This window comes from Artemia franciscana, chromosome 20 (genome assembly GCF_032884065.1).
Source record: "Artemia franciscana chromosome 20, ASM3288406v1, whole genome shotgun sequence".
NCBI classification, from domain to species: Eukaryota; Metazoa; Arthropoda; class Branchiopoda; order Anostraca; family Artemiidae; genus Artemia; species Artemia franciscana.
This window is the reverse complement of record NC_088882.1, coordinates 4,557,478-4,582,609: the sequence shown is the minus strand read 5'-3', so window position 1 is coordinate 4,582,609 and position 25,132 is coordinate 4,557,478. Positions and strand designations below refer to the sequence as shown.

At 36.6% G+C, this 25,132-nt stretch overlaps 1 pseudogene; it reads right to left on the bottom strand.

Moving 5' to 3' along the window:
* The window catches only part of LOC136040327 (multidrug resistance-associated protein 1-like), a 52,861-nt pseudogene extending 34,481 nt beyond the window's left edge, over positions 1-18,380 (bottom strand).
* Between the last annotated feature and the right edge of the window lie 6,752 nt (positions 18,381-25,132).

The following is a 25,132-nucleotide window of genomic DNA, read 5'->3' as shown; positions in this document are numbered from 1 at the left end:
CATTTATGGAAGAACAAAAAGATGGAAAGGTTTAGATTTTCCCTAGAAAGGAAAAGAAGCATATTCTAGACCTGAGATTGTCTGATAAACAACAGATTACCTTGTCTGAACCCCAAAGCCCCATAGACTCCTAGAAACATATCTCTTTCTGAGGATGGTATTGGCACAGGTTCGGTTGCAGTATCATTTTCATTGACATATGCATTAGACCAAGCTGACAGCCAAATATTTGTTCCGACAGAAAATAGCTGATAGATTGCATACAAAAGTATGGTACAAAATGATAAAGCAAAACCAACTGAACGAAGATAGTGGAGGTACACTTCCATCTTGACCTTTAAGAGGAAATGATTTGGATAAATAAATAAACTATTGGTGTAATAACAGTAGCTAATCTAGGTAGTTCACAAAAACAGACAAAATGTAAGTGAATGGAAACTAATACATACCCAAAAACAAATTGATATTGAATTTATACTGGGTTCAATTAATGGTAATAATGGTTACAGCGGGAGATCTAAATTAGTAAACAGTGAACACGATACATATAAAAAAAAAGAAAAAAAAACTTTTTAGATCAAACCACATGATGAGAAAAATTTCCCTATAACCAGGTCGTTTTTGAAGACTTTCAAAAAAGATCCTAAAATTCAGAAAATGTACCTAATCAAAAAGAAATTGACAACCGGAATCTCCTTTCTTACCCCTAGATTTGTGCCCTTATTCTCTAGAATTTGAAAATTACCTTTTCGGGGGTATTCTCAAGAAAAAAGTCTTTTTTCTTGTATTTTCATTGAAAAAATGAAAAAAACGACGAATTTGCCTCCCCCTAGATTAAAAAACCTCTCCCTATTTTTTCGTGAATGGCCATCACTGCTCTATTCGTCCCTCTGAACAAATTTCCCTAATTTTGTAGTAGCCTTAAACGGCATGATCCTAAAATAAATCAGTTTACCAGGTACATGAGAAGTCGCAGATACATGACTAGGCTTTAAACTAGTCCAACCTCAGTTGAACCTACACTTCAATGAATCGGCAGATTATTTTAGGGATATCCCTTCTTCCTTCCCCTCCTCACACATTAATGATCCCCTTATTCGTTCATAAATTCGTGTGCAAAGTTAACAAATCAAACTCTGCATAGACTAAGGCTAAAATCAACATGGACAAGACTGACAGTGACGTAAGCCTACGAAGAACTATTTGTTCAATAGCTAGCAGCCAATACTTGCTACCAACAAATGCTAAAAAATTCTCAAAATCCCGTCCTTAACTCCAAACAATAACCAAAAATACAAGCGAATCTGCAAGCAATTATTATTTAAACTTATCTATATCTCAATATTTTCGTCTTTTTACTGTCGTTAAGCTATTCTCTTAGATACACTGATACTTCATGGTTTAATTTACACAGAAGCGAATGAGTTCGTTCGTTCAAATCCCCAGATTTTAATGATGACAGTGTAAACACTGACAAAAAATAATGAAGTTCAATAACCCCTGTATCTATCAGCAAGTATTACTTAGGAGATTGGTGGACTTCTTTAACAAATTGTTAAGCAACAAAACATATTTCGTTCAAGATGGAAATCACTCCCACCATCTTACCTTTCCTGTTTCAGCCTTTTCGGCTTCAATAAGCTTCTCTCCTTCCTTGGGTTTGACAGTACCGTTAGCTTGGACCTCTTTCGTTGGAGACTTGGATTTTTCAAGGGATCCTCTCCGCTTTTCCACTTCCTTGCTGCCTTCTTTGGTAGAATTCTGGGGAGACGACGTGACACTGGTATCGGACAAATGACTTCTGCTTTCAGACACATGAGATCGTTGACGGGATATCTGTCGCTTAACTTCTTCCCGACCAAGACTAGATTCCAACTCTTCCCTGATTTTCGCGAGCTCTATGGAAGATTTGTATCATTATTTTATAGTCTAGAGACGTGGTTACTGAATTCGGTGCTACTAAAACAACCTTCCCCCTTCCAGCCTCGTAAAAAGTCAAAAACATCAAGGTTGATTAAACCGGTAATAATGACAACGGCGGATAAAAGAAAACTAGAAAAATAAACTATTAAACATGCTAAAAGCACTGATTATACAGGTGAAATTTGAGGTAAAGTAAAAATAATAAAAAAAGAAAGAAATAGACGGGAATAAACTGGTAGAGAGTATTACAACTAATGTAAAACCAAGAAAACTTCATGGTCATGGTGGACTCTCCGAAAGTCCACCAAAAGAATTTAGCCTACAAGATGGATTCTAAAAGGATATGCGTTTTGATATTATGTTGAAGCGCCGGTTCAACACCAAAAGATAGAAATATAAACATAAAGATAAATTCAAACATAAACAAACCACAAATTCAAGAGTTGACTATACTTTTAACGAAGACTATGTGTTTTAAAAATGTTTCCTTAGTTTTGGTGAGATTAGGTGAGTTCCAAATAAAGGTTTTTACACTAGTCAAAAAGGTAGCTTTGAAACTAATATCCAAAATATATTATTCCGATTAATGAATAATAAAGAAAGGTTTAGGGTTTAAGGTGATTAGCTTTTGAGAGACGATAGTCTTTAACAAGAACACTCGATATTAATTAACAAAAAGAAACATCATAGAAAAATATAATCCTTTATTACAGATTTCACACAGCCATAGAACTCAGAACCAATTTGAATAGGTTTTGCTCACTCTTTCCTACTACTTTCAACAATACTCGCTATATAATGACAACTAAACACTGTTTCATGCCATTCTCTAATTCTGCGAATTATCGAAGAATGTCATTGACTAGTGAGACTCGAATATTGTAGTAAGTTCCAAGAATACTACATACACAGTGGGTGCCGAGGATTGTCCAAGGAATAGCCTCCGTTTATGCATAGCGCAAAAAGTAGAGGGAGGAGCGCCATCATCCACACAACAGCGTACGCGTCGTTTAATTTTTATTTCCAAACGGAGGTTATTCTCTGGACGACATAATATCCTGCACTATTACACACATTTTGAAAAGACAATTCAAACAGATCGCTTTCTCAGAAACATGGAACCTGTTTCAAACACTTACAACAGCCGGTATCAGCGAAGATAATTCTTGGATTAAGTCTAGTACTGTGGCTTCACTTGAAAGAACTAAATTTAATTTACTAATAATTAAACATCTACATTTTTGATTATTCTTAAAAAGAAACTGACTATAAACGTCACGCAGTTTTGACCACCTAATATAACCAAAATTATACCCTTTTTTGGCAGATTGGGATTATATATCCAAATTGTAAATCCCCATTTACTGCGTGCAAATAACATGTAATACAGCAAAAACTCCTAAGGATCCGCCAAGTTCTATTAGATATTGTTCAGAAATGCTAAGTTTGCCATCCTGATACTTTTAGTATATTATATCAGCATGTCCTCCTCCTTGGTGATCAATGCAATTCTCTTACCAGTAACGATATCCTCTCCTTCTTCTTCTTCATTGAGATGCTCCAGCAAAAATTCAGCAAAATCTCCTTCTTTATCAAGCAACTCTTTATAAGAACCAGCTTCAGAAATGACACCATCTTTAAGTACAATGATTTTATCCGTTTGCGGCAAGAATGTTATTCCATGAGTTACCGAAATTCGAGTCTGAAAGATACACAGAACTAGTAATTTTTTTTTTTTTTTTTTACTATCAAGTTAGCTAAACATTATTTTACCGTTTTAACTCAGAGTAACTGTAAAGTAGCTCTTCTGAACTTCCATGTGAGTTTCAGCCAACTCTGTGAATAGTTGGTCAATTTCATTATTCCGAGGGTATCAAATAAACTACCAAATTAATTCTCAATTTTTGGAACGGAAAACAACAAAGTGATGACTACTCCGAATTAAAAAAAAAAGAGAACACAAACATACGCTTAATAATTAGTTTTTCAGTTCTACTCTTCTTCCATTGCATATACCTTAAATTAAATTTTATACCTTTTGCGATTATATACTATTCGTTTATTCGCAAGCATTCCTAATAGGGCAGGACAAAAAGTTTCTGATATCCCTGGGAGTCGGTCTTTGCAGTGCCGTTCTCACTACGGCATTGTGAATGCAAGTTGGTAAATGTGAGTATCTTCCTTAGAATTCTCCATCCCTTCCTAAGACCCCTAGCTCTAAGCTTTTTTTTATCCCTCGTGTAGATTCGATGCGGTAGTGGGGTATTACAGTCCGGAATGCTAAAACGAAGATCCAGGTTGGTTACTCCAAAATTGTTGTCCGTTTTTGTAAATATTTTCTTTATCTTCCTCTTTGGTATAGGAATAGAAAGTTAATAAATAAGTTTCACCTCCCGAATATTACTGAAAAGCTTATTGGCTTACACAAAAAGATTTTGGAAACAGCGTATTGGCGACCGTCGCCTCATCATGGCTTAATTCGTTTTTTTCATTAAAATTATTTATTTAATGTTAATGTTGTTTAATTATTTTTGGTGATTTATTGTTGTTTTTTTTTGTGAAATATTATTGTTGATTTTCGTTTGTGTTTACTCCACTATTTATATTTTTATGTAAGTGGATTATAAATAAATATATATTGTGGTGACCAGTATAACCCGTATAACTTAACGCACAGCGCTTACGACTATTGGATCACCAGTATAACCAGTATAGCCTAAAGATTAAAAGAGGTACTTCAGGTTATTATTAATGTCTCAATCTCTAATACTATCAACTGTTACTATTTCCAAATCATGGTTGCAGCGTTAGATCCAACCTAGTAATAAACAAACTAGAAACTGAAAATATAAAAATACGTCTTGAAAGAAAAAAAAAACTGTCAAATGAGAAAGAACCTCCGATTGAAGTAGATTCAAATGGTAACTATTATTTTGATCAATCTTCTGCAAAGCAGACTTACAGGAATTTTGAAAAAAGCCTGAAACTCCACAAAAATGGTTTCTGGTCACTGGATTAAATTTGTGCATCATTCGAATAACCATAGTCAAAAACCCATTTAGGAGAATTAAGGTCCCCGAACTTCAGCAGAGGAAAATCACCATTGCACATGGTGATATATCTCTTTTTTGTTCTTCTTCTTCATGTTGTTTTTTCTTCTTTTTTTGTCCCCTATGGGTAGAAATTGACCAAACAAGTCGATAGTACTATAGGGATAATTAGCAACTAAAACTGACAAAGGTGGTTGAGGTATTTTGGGTACGTTTTTGTGTGATATTCCATTATTTTTTGGGTTTTCTTTTATGAAAATAATAACAACTTTTATTGCTCTAACTACTCTAAGCTCATTGTAAGACAAAATGAAAATTGTAATTCTAATTAATATACACTGCCAAAACAAAAACAATACAGAAATTACAAAAAAATCTATAATTTTTCACACTCACAAATCATGTGACCAACACTCTCATCCAAACCACCACACATAGGGCAAAAGTAAAAATCGTCCTAGTTTATATGCTAATGGTACTTCTCTGGCGGGATGTAGCCTATATGATAACATATGGTCAGACATTTATTTTCACTTTTATTGTTTTCGTTAATTTTCATTTTTGTTTTATTAGATGCAATATTTTCTTGTATGAGGTGTTACATTACTGTTGAACTAAAAATGGCTTAAGTATTTATACTTCTTAAGTAGAGCCTAATCTACCCTCAGTTATTATACAAGCATTGCGTTTGCTCGTAGCTGCTTCCCCTCTATACCACATAAAGGACAAGCTCTTATTCTAGAGTTTACCTGTTGTGGTGAGTGACAATAAAGAATGTATTTCTTTTTCTATCATTAGGCTAATTTTATCATATCTTTTTTTTTCTTCTAATACTATTTTTTCAATACTAAGATGCTACAACAATTACTTATACAAACTAGAATATAAATGTTTGACTAATGATAGTAAAAAAAAAGAAACAAAAACGAAGGAATATTCAAATACCTTCTTGTGAAGCATGCCTTTAGGACCGATGACGTTATCAAAAATATGTCGTCCTACATGAGTATCCACTGCTGATAGAGGATCATCCATCAAATAGATGTCAGAATCGCTATAAACAGCTCTGGCAAGACTAACGCGCTGCTTCTGGCCTCCAATTAGGTTAATACGCTGAAATAAAAATACTTAATAAGGAGCATAATAATTAAGACAGAAAATTAGTCTCAATTTACCTAAATACAAAACGCAGGTTTAGTTTATCAATAATCTGTCATAAGCTATAGCAAGGTAAATCCTATACAAAGACCTCATACTACCAACAAGGCAATACCCGGGGGGAGGGGAGATTTGAAGCTTCCCCCTCCCCCAAGAAAAAATTGTCTGACTCGTAATTACGTAATAAAACCCTTAATCTACGATGTAGGCTGCTATTTTGATTTTAATAACATGCTTCTTTTAAAAGTAGATATGCACTACTTCTTTACTTGCTCTTTATTTGCCCAAAAAGTCACTGTGTAGATGATTACAAAGCACTAGTTGAAATATCAACTTTATTTGAAAAATAAATGTTTTGGTGCTCTAGTCGTTTTTCTACAGCTTGGTTTTTGTATGATACACACAATTTAGCTATGGAGTTGTTAAGGGGATTTGATCAGCGGCAAAGCGCATGTTAAGTGTGCAGAAGGTCCGCGGTTCGACTCCGCCTGTCCCACTTCCCCCATTTTTTTATTTATTGCTCCAAGCCTTAAAGGTCTTTGACTGAAACTGCATTCCTACAATAGTATACAGTTTTAAAACCAATAAGAAAATATTAAGTGGTAACATGGATTTGCTTAAAAGCATTGTAGAAAAAAGAACTTTCTCTAAAAAAGTAAAGAGCGACTCTCTTGCATTGCGCATTCTATAGATCTGCTAGCACACTATGTATTATTTACTATCACTATTTATTGAACTTTTTTCCAGAGTCACTTCAAATACCAGCTTGAGGGGGTCGGAGCCAGCTTGAGAGGTGCGCAAACTACTGAGCCGCAAACTCGAGCTTTCTAAAGGGGCATCGAATAGGCCAATTTTGGGTAAAAAAAAATTGGCAAACTTTTAGAAATTGATGTGAATGTAGGGTCAAAATTCAAACAGTTCGTGGTAACGTACCGTAAGTAAGGAGCGATGCAGCTCAAAAGTAACCGAAACTTTATGAAACTTGAGTTTTGAGTGGATGAATCAAAAGAATCAAGTTTTGACGCTTATTAAATCTATAAATTTATCAAGTTTAATGTTACTCATCAAAATTAACGAGCTCGAGAAAATTTGGCCAGTTGTTGAAAAAGGAGGAGACACCCTAGAATATCAAGTGATCTTAATGAAAATCACACCATCAGCTTTAGCGTATCAGACAACCCTATTGTAATGGTTTAAAGCTTCTATATACAAAAATGTGGAATTTTGCCTTTTTTGTCAGAAGAAAGATCAAGGATGTGTCTTCGTTGTTTTTTTGTTTGATTGTTGTTTTTCCCAGGGGTAATCGTAAAAAAACAGTGATCCTAGAAGATCGAGAAAGAGTCATTCGACCGCAAATCAAAAGTTCTAGTACCCTTTTTAAGTGACCAAAAATATTGGAGGGCAGCTAGTCCCCTTCCACACCCCCTTTTTCCCAACGTCGTCTAATCAAAATTTTGAGATATCTATTTTGTTCAGCATAGACGAAAGATCTAAACACTATGTGTTTGAAGATGACTTGACCCCCTAAAGCGATCGGAGGAAGGGTTGAAAGCTGTGCAGTTTGTCCATTGTTAACATACAGTATTAGCTATTGGGAAGTAAACAGATATTTTTCGGGAGGGGGATACGTGGGAGAATATTTCCATGGAGAAATTTTGCAGGGAAGGGACTTTTCCATGGTGACGAGCAGGATTTTCCGGCTTTACTTAAATAACAATCAGAAAATAAATATTAAAAAACTTTTTTTTTCAACTGAAAGCAAGGAGCAACATTAAAATTTAAAACCAACATAAAATTATCATGTATATGAGGGGGTTGTCCCATTTGAATACCTCGCTCTTTAGGCTAGAGTTTGTAAAACTTTTAAAAAAGACTATTATTCCAAATAAAGGCCCTTGTGTTTCAGGAGTCATTCTTAAATAATAGGAACAAAAAGTCAAACTACAGCGGAAAGACCAAGGCATTAAGAAGGTTTAAGTTAGGAACAGGAACAGTTAACCCATTTATTAAACAGAATGGCTGTAAACTTGTTTTTCGTGAAAAGTGTCGCAGTTATTTTTGGACTGGAATAGCATAGTTATATCCCCATGTTTCTAAAATGGCTACAAGATTTCTGTGGTTCTTTTTGAAGCCACCTCTGAATGTGAGTTTTTTTTTCACAGCCCTTGTGTTTCAGGAGTCATTCTTAAATAATAGGAACAAAAAGTCAAACTACAGCGGAAAGACCGAGGCATTGAGAAGGTTTAAGTTAGGAACAGGAACAGTTAACACATTTATTAAACAGAAGGGCTGTAAACTTGTTTTCCGTGAAAAGTGTCGCAGTTATTTTTGGACTGGAATAGCATAGTTATATCCCCATGTTTCTAAAATGGCTACAAGATTTCTGTGGTTCTTTTTGAAGCCACCTCTGAATGTGAGTTTTTTTTCACAGCCCTTGTGTTTCAGGAGTCATTCTTAAATAATAGGAACAAAAAGTCAAACTACAGCGGAAAGACCGAGGCATTGAGAAGGTTTAAGTTAGGAACAGGAACAGTTAACCCATTTATTAAACAGAATGGCTGTAAACTTGTTTTTCGTGAAAAGTGTCGCAGTTATTTTTGGACTGGAATAGCATAGTTATATCCCCATGTTTCTAAAATGGCTACAAGATTTCTGTGGTTCTTTTTGAAGCCACCTCTGAATGTGAGTTTTTTTTTCACAGAATTTAGTATCAAACAAAATCCCGAAAGAAATTATACACGAAAATAGTATGAATTACAGCGGCCATGCAGTGCCATACCATCTGTAAGTGAGCTCCTTGTGCAAAGTATTTTGAACCCACAAATCTCATAAAGTTTTATTGTAATTCAGTTTTGATTAAGGGCTCTAAGAGCCGCCATTCAATTTTCAAAAAAACTGCCATTGAAGAAATTTTGGCTCTAAGAGCCGCCATTCAATTTTCAAAAAAACTGCCATTGAAGAAATTTTAAAGTGTCAGATCCATTGTTCTAACCAGATAGGGTGGCCCTTCAGTCACAAAGATTGTGGATTCCAAAGCAATACACAAATTAAGTATTAAATACAAATTTGACGAAGTTGTTCCCATTTTTCTATTCAAGTGCAGGAAACTTGTTGGCTTCTTTAAATCTCGCTTAGGAAATGATTAGCAGCTCTGTATATCTGAAAGATAATTATCAAGCAGTTCATGGGAAAGTTCTGTGAATAAAGGGTAACCAATACCAAGACTAACCAAACTATAAAAACGCAATTTTTTAATCATTAGCATTAATAGAACTTCATTGGCAATTTCAAATATTCAAAATTAACTAAGTTGAAGTTACCCATCATAAGAAAATAAGCAATAATTTAGAAATATGATGAAGATCCCTATGGTGAAGAACACCCACAAAAAAGAGAACAATTTAGACGAAAATTGAACCAAAATACTCATTGTCCAAGATCCCTATATCGGGGATAATACTAAAAACCGCGAATTTTAACTCCCTTTCTTCTTTTTTTCCTTTGGCTGGTTCTGCCGTTTTTCTTTCTTTTTTTTCGCTTTTTTTTCATGAACATATTGAGCCAGGACATGTATGCATTACTACAATCTTCATCCGATCGCCAACAAAAACATTTTCACGAGTCTAAAAAACATTTTTTTTTTTTTTTTTTTTGGGGGGGGGGGGGGTTCAAACTCAATGACCAGCCCCCTGGATACAGCCTTGTCTGTTCTGTTAAAAAAGTTTAACAGAACTGGTGTTGAAGCCCTCCTTAAGTTTTCAATATACCAGGTAGTATTGTTATTGTGAGGCGGGGGCTACAAAATAACATGAGAAGATTCATTCAAAATGAAATTCAGATTTCTGTTCCTTTTTTTTAATCGATCGCTCTTTATCAAAGTGCCTATTTCTGCAATTTTGTGCCACAAAACAACATTTTTGACCCGACTTGGGCAAAAATACTAGGAAGCAGAAATCCTTAGAGAACCAATCAGTTTAGATCTGTCACAAAAATAACCTTCGAGCTTCTATGGCAAAAGCGCCACATGGTGTTGGCTTCGTCCCTAAACATATATCCTTAGACCTCAGTTCTACCCCTGCCTCCAGTGGAACCCAAGGTATCAAGGAGCTGCCAATCATCCCTCTGATTCAGTGCTGCACCAATATTCTCCTACCCTGGCTGGAAGGGCATTTAGAGTTTGTGCAAATCGTTGGGGTGGTCTGCAAGACCTGCATGCTAACATATATACTATTCAAACAAAATTAAAAGTTATTGCACAGACCGTATACACGGGGTGCTAACCGTCAGATGGCATTGCGTAGTTGAATACCGACAATTTTGCAGAAGGTCAGGTTTTTTATGGCACTTGGTATTAACCAAGTGACATATAGCAGTCGCCAATTCTGTCGGTCTGTCTGTCTGTCGGTCTGTCTGTCTGTCGGTCTGTCGGTCTGTCCCGGTTTTGCTACTTTAGGCACTTCCAGGTAAGCTAGGACGATGAAATTTGGCAAGCGTATCAGGGACCGGACCAGATTAAATTAGAAATAGTCGTTTTCCCGATTTGACCATCTGGAGGGGAGTGGGGGCCCGGTTAATTCGCAAAAAATAGAAAAAATGAAGTATTTTTAACTTATCAGCGGGTATTTGGATCTTAATGAAATTTGATGTTTGGAATGATATTGTGTCTTAGAGCTCTTGTTTTAAGTCCCGACCGGATCTGATGACATTGGGGGGAGTCGGAGGGGGAAAACCTAAAGTCCCGGTTTTGCTACTTTAGGCACTTCCAGGTAAGCTAGGACGATGAAATTTGGCAAGCGTATCAGGGACCGGACCAGATTAAATTAGAAATAGTCGTTTTCCCGATTTGACCATCTGGGGGGGGGGAGTAGGGGCCGGTTAATTCGGAAAAATAGAAAAAATGAAGTATTTTTAACTTATGAGCGGGTGATTGGATCTTAATGAAATTTGATGTTTGGAATGATATTGTGTCTCAGAGCTCTTATTTTAAATCCCGACTGGGTCTGATGACATTGGGGGGAGTTGGAGGGGGGAACCTAAAATCTTGGAAAACACTTAGAGTAGAGGGATCGGGATGAAACTTGATGAGAAAAATAAGCGCAAGTCCCAGATACATGATTGACATAATCGGAACTTATTTGTTCTCTTTGGGGTGGTTGGGGGGGGGGGAGTAAGTCTTAAAAATTAGAAAAATGAGGTATTTTCAACTTACGAACGGGTGATCGGATCTCAATGAAATTTGATGTTTAGAAGGATATCGTGTCTTAGAGCTCTTAGTTTAAATCCCGACCAGATCTGGTGATGGGGGCGGGGAGTTGGGAGGGGGAACCTAAAACTTGGAAAACACTTAGAGTGGAGGGATCGGGATGAAACATGGTGGGAAAAATAAAAACAAGTCCTAGATAGATGATTGACATAAACGGAACGGATCCGCTCTCTTTTGGGTAGTTGGGGGGGGGGGGTTAATTCTGAAAAATTAGAAAAAATGAGGTATTTTTAACTTACGAACGGGTGATTGGATCTCCATGAAATTTGATTTTTAGAAGGATATCGTGGCTCAAAGCTCTTATTTTAAATCCTGACCGGATCTGGTGACATTGGGGGAAGTTTGGGGTGGAGAGACCTAAAATGATGGGAAACGCTTAGATTGGAAGGATTGGAATGAAACTTGGTTGGAAAAATAAGCAAAAGTCTTGCATACGTAATTTACATAATTGGAACGGATCCGCTCAATTGCGGGGGGGGGGGGGGTAATTCTGAAAAATAAGAAAAATAACGTTTTTTTTAACTTACGAAGGAGTGATCGGATCTTCATGAAACTTCATATTTAGAAGGACCTCGTAACTCTGATATCTTATTTTAAATCTCAACCGGATCAAACGTAATTGGGGGGGGGGGCAGTTGGGGGGACCGGAAATCTTAGAAAATACTTAAAGTGGTGAGATCAGGATGAAACTGGATGGGAAGAATAGAAACCTGTCTAAGATACGTGACTGACATAACTGGACCGGATCTGCTCTCTTTGGTGAAATTGGGAGGGGGGAGGTAATTTTGAAAATTGAGGTATTTGTAACTTACGAAAGGGTGACCAGATCTTAATGAAATTTGATATTTAGAAGGATCTTGTGCTATAAAGTTTAGCTTTAGGTTCTGACCTTCTCACAAGTGCCAAATGAGCTCTTGATTCTTGGCTCTTCCGACCTCGTACCATATGAGCTCTCGTTTTTAGTGGGAAAACGTAGGAAGCTTCAAAAAAAAATATATTTTGATGACCCAAACTTTACAAATTGTCATGAAAGCTTTAAGCTTTTAGACTCGCGTGGAGAGGAGATTTATCTCCTAGAATAAATGATTTGGAAGGAATTTGAACTAAATCTGTAATATTGACGCCAAGCAAAAAATAAATTATAGTATTCAGATGCTTTCCTGTACAAGCTTGGAGGAGCTGGAAGCTAAGGCGAGGGAGAGGGGGTCTACAAAGGGAAATATTTGCCGAACGATCTGCCTCCTATCTTGAAAGACAGACATCACGACCAGAAAGCTAGTTTGTGTCCCCAATAATAATAATAATAATAATAAAAACATGAGTACACCTTTCTCAATAGCGAGTTCGTTTTCGATGCGCTGTAATACAAAAGTTAAATTTTAACGCAAGGAGCTTAGGGCAAAAGGGGTGACAGATTTCCTCACATTTTGGATAGCCCACTAGATAAAAATCAAGTGCAAGTAAATGACGATTTTTTAAACACAAGACGAACAGATTATCCTATTTACGGGGCTGTCCCCACCCCCATGTGCGTCACTCTCTTTGCACTGAGACTAGATTTATGCTTTGTGTAGAGTTCAATTAGTATCTATAACATGTTGAAACTTTAGTGAAAACAGTGGAGGGTTTAGAGGGCAGTAGCCTACCTCATATAATTAGAATAGTCCCTATTCGTTTTGAGTTTTGAAGATGCTCTTTATTTCAGGTTCTGGAATTTTTCATTTAAAACAAAGTAATTTTTCTTTATTTAATCTCAGGCAACAATCAGTCATGCTTATCAATACTACATATTAGCTACAGCTATCATTAAGCACTTTTGTACTAATTTGTCAACTCAGAAGTTAAATAATTACTGAATTAAACTAATTATAATTAGTGGAGCGCAGCACGGCGTAGTAATTATTTCATTTTTCTTCTGTTTTATTGATCCTACCTTTTCACCAATTTCTGTGTTATCTCCAGCAGGAAGTATGTCAAAATCTGGGCGTAGAGCGCAAGAATCGATGACCTGATTGTACCTTGACTCCTCCTCCACTCCTCCAAAAATGATATTTTGCCTCAAAATTGCATTCTGAATCCAAGCTTGCTGGGGGACATAAGCTATACTTCCCTGAAATAAAGACATGCTAATTTTAACCAAAAACTACGTGTGATAATATGCCTCAGCACAAAAGTGCCAAGATAAAAAACGAAAGTTGAAAATTGTAATCCAAGTATAATTTGTATAACTATTTAGCCAATTTTATCAAACAACGATATGTCATCAGTGACCATGACCTTACTACGATATTTATACAAATGCAAAGTTTTATTACCGATTAGTAAGTTCTTTTATAAGGAATTATAGAGCCCAAAAACTTGTCTATTCTGTGGTCCTGTGTCGCCAGATGTCGTATCCTTGTATAATATACCAGACAAGAACGTTGAAGTGATTAGTGCAATGAACGAGAATAACTGCTGTGGTTAAAGTAGAAGACAAGGTTAGCAGTTGGTCTAATGTGGAATCAGGATTTGGATAGGGTTAAGTCCTGTCCTCATTCATTAACTACTCGTATCTTGATGCTGACAGACTTCGTTCTAAGGCACACAGCAAAGGCTATGGAAACACAGGGTACTAAATAGGAAGATTAAAGAAATCCAATAATTAAAGAAACAATATCGAAAAATTCAAAAAAACTTAATTCAATTATTAAATGGGAAGATAAAACTCGATTTAGATTACGCAGGGGATTTGAGTGCTTTTATATAAATATTGGTGAGGTGAATCAATGTGTAGATTTTGAAAGCTCAGGGAGCAAGAAGTTTTGAAAATTAATGCTAAGAAGACTATATCCTTTGGATTAGAAGCGGATAAGGATGAAGAGGTGATATTAGGAAACAAGAGGATCAATTGGGTGGAAAGCTTCGATTTCCTGGGTAGTATTTATTAGTAAAGATGGTAGATGCAGCAAAGATGTTAATAGTAGAATAGCCATTTTTCTGTATTAGGCAAAAATAGAGTAAAATAGAAAGATACGTTTTAGAGCCAAGATTAGAATACGAGGCATAATAGTGGTAAAAACTAGCTGTGAAACATGGGCGCTACAAAATATTAAGTAAAATATGCTAGATGTCGTCGACAGCTGAGAAAAGTGATTCTGTCTCACTTTATAGAAGCATAATCAAAGAAAGGTTATAATGGATCAAGTTTTATGGACGATGATACATCATCAAAAGTCCTACTTTTTGTCAATTCAGCAGCAAAGTCCAAACAGGGCCAAACAAAAAGTAGGATATATATATATATATATATATATATATATATATATATATATATATATATATATATATATATATATATATATATATTTATACTCTATATATTTTGCCTCAAAATTACATTCTGAATCCAAGCTTGCTGGGGGACATATGCTATACTTCCCTGAAATAAAGACATGCTAATATTAACCAAAATTCTAATTCTAAGAAGTATATATTGATATACCTCTAATATCAATATATATATATATATATATATATATATATATATATATATATATATATATATATATATATATATATATATATATATATATATATATATATATATATATATATATATATATATATATATATATATATATATATATATAATATATAATATATAATGTATATATAAATATATGTATATATATATATATATATATATATATATATATATATATATATTACTTTTTTGGTTTTTTCTATATACAAAATATTGATGTTAGAAGTTTCATTTTTTTTTATATCTGTTTACCATAACCAAGAAGATTTACTAATACAAACTTAATCTGATATAGCTAAAATAGATGATCCATTAAAATGTCAAATAGAAGACATTATAGCCAGTCATATAGCCTATATAATAATAATAATTTTATTTTTGCCCGTTCATGCAAAAAAGAGAAAAGTGGAGTAATGCAAAAGAAGAAAAGGAAAAAACAAGAACTTTCAGCATCAAAGAACAAAATTAAGTAATAACTTCGTCGTTCGCAATCGTAGATCACGTATAGAGGCAAAAACTCAAACAATTTTTCCAGTGCCTTTTTTTTCTGCACTTGTTTCAGTAGGCGGCACAATGACAATTTTGTCCGCTTTATTTTGAGATCTTAAAACGAATGCATTTCTCTCGTAGAGTGGGTATAGAAGCAAAAACTTGAGGCATTTGCAGTATACAGATCAGAGTTTTAGTCGGTCAGTTTGTGTGAACCAGTCCCATAGCAGAGATACATAAAGCAGGTGAGGGAGAGCAACCGCTGAGTAAAGCTTTGCAAGAATCTTCCTGTTTAAGCTAAATTTCAGAGAGACAAGCTTCCCGTAACTTGAACGAATACTCTTAGTAATTTTTTTGATTATTAGTAAACAAGAACTTCTGACATCATGACTGTACGTTGTTCCCAGGTATTTCATAATATTTCCTAGGAAAATTTTCATTTGTTCAACCGTCACATACTTAGGGCCACTGCTTTGCTGTTTGCTTGCTGAGGGACAAAATTCCACAAACTCCGTCTTTAGTGCGTTGACCCTTAGACCGATATTTTTGTAAACAGTTGTCAGGTGGTTAATATTTTTTTTTGTATAGAAAGCAGGCTGAGGTCGCATAGATTGATGCTGAATCCTCTAGCAACGTTTTTGTTTTTACGGACGTCAAGGTTTTAAACAAGATGGAGCTTAATACAGATCCTTGACGAAGACCTCGACCGGGTCTAATCGGTCGCATCAAGTGATCCCCTGTCAGTCATACTTTCACAAAACTGCCTCAGTACCAAAAAGATAAGAGTGCTACGACATGAGCATCACACCATACTCGGGTAATTTCAGGAACACCTGAGTCTGCACAACTGAATCGAATGCAATTGAGATGTTTACGGTGCACATAAAGAGGGGGAATTCCATTCTGTGGGCTTTGTCAATATTTTTATTGTGTTGGAGAAAGTCTTGTGGGTGCAAACAATTTTTGTTCAGAGCAGAAAAGACCCTTCCTTGGCCCATTAGCACCACTTGACAAACTTCGTCGAAGGCAGCCGACCAAGGGGTTATCCGACTGCCTGCTCCGAGTGTGGTATTTTTATTGTGTGTGAGAAAGTCTTGTGGGTGCAAACAATTATTGTTCAGAGCAGGAAAGACCCTTCCTTGGCCCATTTGCGTCACTCGACCAACCTCGTCGAAGGCAGCTCGACCAAGGGGTTATCCGACTGCTCTGAATGTGGTATTTTTATTGTGTTTGAGAAGGTCTTGTGGGTGCAAACAATTTTTGCTCAGAGCAAAAAAGACCCTTCCTTGGCCGATTAGCGCCAGTCGACCAACCTCGTCCAAGGCAGCTCGATCAAGGGGTTATCCGACTGCTCCGAGTGTGGTATTTTTATTGTGTTTGAGAAAGTCCTGTGGGTGCAAACAATTTTTGCTCAGAGCAGAAAAGACCCTTCCTTGGCCCATTAGCGCCACTCGACCAACCTCGTCAAAGGCAGCTTGACCAAGGGGTTGTGCGACTGCTCCGAGTGTGGTATTTTTATTTTGTTTTAGAAAGTATTGTGGGTGCAAACAATTTTTGTTCAGAGCAGAAAAGACCCTTCCTTGGCCCATTAGCGCCACTCGACCAACCTCGTCGAAGGCAGCTCGACCAGGGGGTTATCCAACTGCTCTGAATGTGGTATTTTTATTGTGTTTGAGAAAGTCTTGTGGTTGCAAACAATTTTTGCTCAGAGTAGAAAAGACCCTTCCTTGGCCGATTAGCGCCACTCGACCAACCTCGTCCAAGGCAGCTCGACCAAGGGGTTATCCGACTGCTCCGAGTGTGGTATTATATTGTGTTTGAGCAAGTCCTGTGGGTACAAACAATTTTTGCTCAGAGCAGAAAAGACCCTTCCTTGGCCCATTAGCGCCACTCGACCAACCTCGTCGAATGCAGCTCGACCAAGGGGTTATCCGACTGCTCCGAGTGTGGTATTTTATTTTGTTTGAGAAAGTATTGTAGGTGCAAACAGTTTTTGCTCAGAGCAGAAAAGACCCTTCCTTGGCCCATTAGCGCCACTCGACCAACCTCGTCGAAGGCAGCACGACCAAGGGGTTATCTGACTGCTCCGAGTGTGGTATTTTTATTGTGTTTGAGAAAGTCTTGTGGGTGCAAACAATTTTTGCTCAGAGCAGAAAAGACCCTTCCTTGGCCCATTAGCGCCACTCGACCAACCTCGTCAGTTGCAGCTCGGTCAAGGGGTTATCCGACTGCTCCGAGTGTGGTATTTTTATTTTGTTTGAGAAAGTATTGTGGGTGCAAACAATTTTTGCTCAGAGCAGAAAAGACCCTTCCTTGGCCCATTAGCGCCACTCGACCAACCTCGTCGAAGGCAGCTCGACCAAGGGGTTATCCGACTGCTCTGAGTGTGGTATTTTTATTGTATTTGAGAAAGTCTAGTGGGTGCAAACAATTTTTGCTCAGAGCAGAAAAGACCCTTCCTTGGCCCATTAGTGCCGCTCGACCAACTTCGTCGAAGGCAGCTCAACCAAGGGGTTATCTGACTGCTCCAAGTGTGGTATTTTTATTCGGTTTGAGAAAGTCTTGTGGGTGCAAACAATTTTTGCTCGGAGCAGAAAAGACCCTTCCTTGGCCCATTAGCGCCACTTCACCAACCTCGTCGAAGGCAGCTTGACCAAGGGGTTATCCGACTGCTCCGAGTGTGGTATTTTTATTGTGTTTGAAAAAGTCTTGTGGGTGCAAACAATTTTTGCTGCTGCAACTTTATTGCTTATTATGCAATCTTTTCAATGGGTTATCCGACTGCTCCGAGTGTGGTTGTTAATAGTTTAAAGTTAAAATTGAACCACTAATTCATCCTAAATAGTTCAGCAGTATTTCTTAGGGATCTACAACACCATACCTGATTTGTATGCATGTTCTTATCATCGAACTTGTGGATCGCAGTATAGGTAAAATACAGTTGTAAAATGTTTCTCTGAACATGACACATATTTCACAAGACGAAATTTGGGAAGTTTTCCAAAACCTCAGAGCCATGCTTTAATTTGCTACTTGGTTTTCTATCGGAAACCTATGTCGTTGCACATGCAAAAATACAGGTTTATGAAGTATGTGTAGTTTTCGATGTATGTCAAAAATCTTTAATGGAGAATAGAACTTTTTGCTACTATATATTACCTCTACTGTGCTGTAAAAAAACGAGGTATATTATTCAATATAACAGATTCAGCGTGCTTAGCCAGAGTGGAGTTGGATATCTATAAAAGTACAAAATTCTTAACTAGTGGAAACCCATTTGCAATTAGCATAGAAAAAAAGAGCTTTGGTCGATAATAATTATATATGAAATTAGTCCTAACTTTGATTATCATTTTCTTAGCATAAAATTCATATCCAACATCACCCTGTTATCACTTCCCAGCCACGCTGAGGCGACGCTGAAAGTACTTTTAATTTCATTTGTTTTGCTACAAACTCAGTAGATTTAAGTGCCGCTTTCTTGGTCATGTAAACATGTAGATTCAATGGATTACAAAGTGATGCGCCACGTGTTTCCTGAATAACACTTGGTCGACCCTTTTGAAAATTTTGTACTTTTTGACAAACTGCTATATATCTTGGTTTTGTTAAGATGTGGGTCAACTGGATTACGAACTGATGCGCCATGATTTACCTGAATAACACTTTGTCGATCCTTTTGAAATTCTTCTTCTTTTTTCGACAAAAAAGAAACATTAAAAAAAGACTTATTAAGAGCCGATTTATCTTTTTTAGACTGTTTACCTTATATCTGTGCTCCGTAAGAGTCCAAGTCTTTGTCCTTATATAATTCATTGGCTGTGCACACAGTTTCGTTAACGTTACTTCTTTGTTGTGGGGTCATTTTGTCATCGTTTTTATTATAGACTTCATTAACCTGGAACTCATTTTCTTCTTCCAGCTCAAAATATTCCAGCATACTCTCTTGGAGGTCAATCTTTTCCATATCCTCGCACTCCTTAATTGTCATGCACTCTTTGAACTTCATACCCTGCTTATCATTTTCAAAATTCCCTTCGATATCAATCTTTGCTAACACCTTTGCTTCAAAGTGCGTTTGTAAACCATCCTCTTTGATTTCATCTCCCTGTTGTCCACCTTCTTCCGTGGATTTTCAAATAGTACTCACCATTTCTTACTCATAATCTCTCGAATACTCCTGGTTACTTCTTTGAACCTTGGTATTTTCTTGTATTTCTTTGTATTTGTTAATGAACTTCTTGCCACAAGAGCCTCTTTTTCTCGTTTTTTTTACCCATCATCGAAAGAGAACTTGTCAGTGAAGCTAAAAAGAAAGATATTTGATTGTGTCGAAAACTATATCCACCATTCCTTTAAAGGGGATCCAAAGTTAAATGAGTAAACCATTACTGGAAATTACTTGGATGTCAAATCCCCCTAAAAACGGGCTAAAAATGCTTCTCTTTCAATGGCTTACTAAAGTCTCCTTACATATATCTCACAGCTTACCAATAGGACCTAATCTCTTGGTAAATTTGAATTTGTAAAACAATCGTCAAGTGCTATAAAGAACCTAAAAGCTCACGTATGATACGTGCAAAAATTGTCCGAAAAAGATATAGAGTTAGTCTACTTTAAATTATTTTTCCAAATAATATTGTATTATGTACGAAGCAGCATTTTTTGTTCGCTTTAAGTTTGGAAAAATAATTAGAAATTGCTTCAAAGTCGAAGCTGAAATAATTTCTGCATTCCTAGTGGTATAAATTTTGGACTAAGAACTTAAGCAAGAATTTTCCCCAAAATGTTGAAATATCTATTTTAGCCGCTGTCAGTGAACAAGATAACTTTATCTATTTGAGACTCAGCTCTTTCAATCTAACATTAGTTTGAGTCAAAAAACCTCTGGTGTAAGACCACGTTGATGGAGATCTAAATTCGACAAGCCCCTGACGACTATCAGGAAAAATATAATGAAATTTTAAAAATGTTATTGGAAGCTTGGTTCAGAGGAAAATTTACTAATGCTTCATTTTCCTTTAAAAAAGAAATAGTGACTCCTTTTGTCTTTCTCGATATATTGCTGAGGTGTCTTATTGGCAACCTAAACTTGATGCCTTTTGATTTTTTTTTAAATAAATATTTGGTTTTAAAGCATAATTGGTCAATTGCATAACTCTGGTGGGGGGGGGGTCTGACAAGCCTAATATTTCTAAATACATAGTTGCTGGACCGTTCTACTATGCTGAACAAAATGGTTATCTCAAAATTTTGACTGGATGCAATTGGAAAATTAATTGGCTTGAGAGAAGGGCTTTTTGCCTACCACCCTTTTTTTACTCTTCAAAAGGGCACCAGAACTGTTAATTTTGAATCGAATTAGCTCCTTTAAAAGTTTCAGTGATATTTCTAGGTATTATCTAGCTGGCTTCGCATTATCATGACATTGCTGATATCTCCTTTTGATAACTTTTACGTTCATATACTCCTTGAAATTTCCATCTCAATGCTCTTAGTCCAACAAGTAGTTGCAACAAAAGTAGTAGTATAAGTAAATATAGCAATAACAGTAGTGTTAGCAGTAGTGTGCATATATTGCCTTTTGGTGAGAAGATCTTCCACTTTAAGTATTCTCTGATAGTTCCGACTTAATTCCCAAATCAATTGTTGAGATACACTATTTTGAAAATGTGCTTGCACATAGCGTCTTTTGATTTAGCTCAAATTTTTCCTTATTGCTGTAAATGGAGTACGGTGGTGGTAGTTACAGCAGTTTTGGTAGCATGCAAATATTGCCTTTTTGATCATCTCCCTTATCATTTCCTGCATTTCCGAATTAAAATACTCAATTGTTCCTTTATTGCACCCTTTTGACAATCCATATACACATAACGTGGTTTAATTTACTTCAACACTCCCCTCAACATTCTCTGACCTGAATACCATTCGTCTTTTTGGAAAATAAAGTTCAAACATGCATACCTTTCTGAATAACACATAGTATGTGTGAACAAAGAACGAACTGCCTAACTTACAGCCCTTGTCCTGAAGACTTTGGGAAGGTTGACATACCCAAAGCCAAAATTACTTGACCTTTCAACAATGCTGAAAAAAATAGCTCTCTTCAAACTCACTCGGATATGTTCTGGGGAGTGATAGGCTTGGGTGGGAGCTGATTGCCCTCCATTCACTTTTGACTCTTAAAAAGGGAACTAAAACTTCCGTCTTTAAATCAAATGAGCTCCATCCGATCCAAAGCTTATATGACCACCCGTCCCATAAGAACTGTGCTTGCCCCGAGCATAACTTATAACCCTTGCCCATGGGCAGTGGGGGATTGTGTCCAACCTTAAGACATTATTACATGATTTTGGGACTATTGGTAACAAAATGGCTATCTCACAATTTCAATTGAATGCGTTTTGGGGAAAAAAGGATGCCAAGAAGGGCAGCCAGTTGCTCTCCATCATGTTTGACTCTTAAAAGGGAACTAGAAATATACATTTCCAATCAAATGATCCTCTTCTAAAGTTCATATGACCACCCCTTTCATAAGAACCTTATATGTCCCTGGGACATAACTTACAACCCTTACTCACAGGCTCTGAGGGATTCTGTCCACCCCAAAGGCCTTATAAGGTGATTTTTGGACTATTTTCGAACTAATAACTATCTCAAAATTTGTATGCATTTGTGGAAAACACGACTTATGGAAAAGCTGGTGGCTAACCCCAATCACTTTGACTCTTAAATAGAGAACTAGAGCATCTTAGGTCCGATCCAATGAGCCCCCTCCGGAGTTTATACGACCACCATTTCCATAAGAACCTTAAATGCATTTGGAGCATAACTTACAGCCCTTGTGCTAGGGGCTGTGGGTGAGAATTGTCATCGTCGAAGACATAATTTCCCAACCTTTTAACTACGCTGAACAAAATGGCTAACTAAAAATTTGATAAGACGTGTTTTGGGAATTGATGGGCGTGGGGGGGGGGGGGAGGGGGGGCTTGTTGCCCTCCATTTACTTTTGATTATTAAAAAAGACCCTTTACATTACCAATCGAATTAACCTTTTTTGAAGTTTCTACGACAACAAATGGCCATCTCATAATTTCTATCAGATGAATTTCGGGAAAATACGAGGTGTGGGTTAAATTGTGAGTAATTAAAAAGGGTACTAGAACTTCTTATTATCAATCCAAATAGCCCCCTCTGAAGTTTATACAACCAATCTTTCTATAAAAAACCTTATATGCCCCCAGGGCATAACTAATAACCCTTGCTCTAAGAGCTTTGGGGGGATACCATCATTAAAGACATAATTTACGTACCTTTTAACTACGCTGAACAAAATGGTTATCTCAAAATTTTGATTGGACCTGTTGGGGAAATGGTGGGTGCGGGAGAGGGTCAGTTGCCCTCCAATCCCTTTGGACTATTAAAAGTGGCACTATTCCCTTCGATTTCCAATCGAATGAGCGTTTTTCGAAGTTTCTACGACAACAAAAGGCCATCTCATAATTCCTATCAGATGAATTTCGGGAAAATACGAGGTGTGGGTTAAATTGTGAGTAATTAAAAAGGGTACTAGAACTTCTTATTATTAATCCAATGAGCCCCCTTTGAAGTTTATACGACCACTCTTTCTATAAGAACCTTATATGCCCCCAGGGTATAACTAATAACTCTTGCCCTAAGGGCGTTGGGGGGGGGGGGGGGTGCCATCATTAAAGACATAATTTCCGGACCTTTTAACTACGCTGAACAAAATAGTTATCTCAAAATTTTGATTGGATGTGTTTGGAGAAATGGTGGGCTTATTGGGGGGGGGTAATGGTTCTCCAATCAATTTTTGACTATTAAAAGGAGCACTTGCTCCTTCAATTTCCAATCCAATTAGCACTACTCGAAAATCTACGACGACGAATGGCCATCCCAAAATTTTTATCTGATAAATTTTGGAAAGATACATGGTGGGGGGGAATATCCACCCTCCGATCACTTTGAATCTTAAAAAGGGCTCTAGAACTCTGATTACCAATCCAATGAGCCCCCTTTGAAGTTTATATGATTACCCTTTCTATATAAACCTTATCTGCCCCCAGGGCAAAGCTTTCAACCCTAGCCCTAAGGGTTGTAGGGGGGGGGTGTTGTCACCTTCACAGACATAGTTTCCGGGTCTTTCAACTAAGTTGAACAAAATGGCAATCTCAAAATTTTGATTGGACCTATATGGGGAAATGGTGGGTGTGGGAGGGGGTCAGTTGCCCTCCAATCACTTTGGACTATTAAAAGTGGCAATATACCCTTCAATTCCCAATCGAATGAGCGTTTTTCGAAGTTTCTACGACAACAAATGACCATCTTATAATTTCTATCAGATGTATTTTGGGAAGATACGAGGTGTGGCGGAGGTATCCACCCTCTGATCACTCTGAATCTTAAAAAGGGCACTAAAAAACTGTCCTGGTCTAAAAAAGACCAAAAAGAAAAAAAAATATAATGTCTCCTCATCGCTCTTTACTTAGACAGCGCTATTACGCTGCCTATTTATTAGTATATTGAAAAATATAGCTCACCGTTGATTCAGCAAAGAAATCTGATTCCAACATGTGCAGTTTAATTGACCGTTTTGGTCATTTGTACTATTGGTGAATAGTCCATTCTGGTCGTTTCATTGATAAATTAAACCCAGTTGCGACACTTATTAGTGTAAAATCACAGAGGATACTAAGTTTCAAAACGGTTTCATTAGTTGAAGTAGGTGCAGCAACACCCGACGAAATATAATAGTGACTAAATAAAACTCTTTAGAAATCATAAACTCTCTGAAAGTGACGATCTAGAATAAGTTTCGATATCAGGGCCATCATTCATTAATAGATTTAAATATTTAATAGGCGGGGTAAACATCTCCGTTTATCTGTAATACTAAAAGTAAAGAAACAATTTAGCTTAGAAATTTGGTGTTTAATACTTCAGAAATACATTTTAGTTAAGACTGTTTTTTTCCAGGAGAAAAAGAGACGGAGCACGAAGATCACGAAGCACCCTTTTTGCCTGCACAGTAAACATATGCATAGAAAAATAATGAAAGATATTTGCAAAATGCGCATATTTAATACCTATGAGTCCATCTTATACATATGTATATTTGCGATATCTACTGGTGCTCAGTAGTATCGAGTATCTATGATTTTGAATACTGTTTTATTTCAATGAACTGATCAGTATAATGCTTACTATAGGCTAGCTATTTCCCCCTTCACTTGTTTTTAGATTAAGGAATCACATTTAACACATATATTATCAAACAACCTATCATTATTATTAAACAGACTACTAAACAAATATTATACATTATTAAAATATTATCAAACAAATAAGATATTACTAGACAACCTTTTGAGGCACCAACTTTCTTTCCCAAATGTACTTCGATTCACTAATGAAAAGATTTTATCTCAAAAAACGTCTACTGCAAGTTTAAGAGTAATCTAAAAGAAAGGGGGGAGGGAGGAAAAAACTTTTTATAAACTTTTAGAAAAGCCATTTGGAAAGCTAGTTCAGTATGTTAAACATCTAAATTTCTATGAAATTGACATTTAACAGTTAAACACTATTTTGTACACCCGAGACCAAGGCCGTATCCAGGGGAAAGGGGTCACGGAATTTGACCCCTTCTCCCCTTTATGTTTGTTGGACTAGCTAAAACGTAATAAAAATGCATGTAAACTAGTG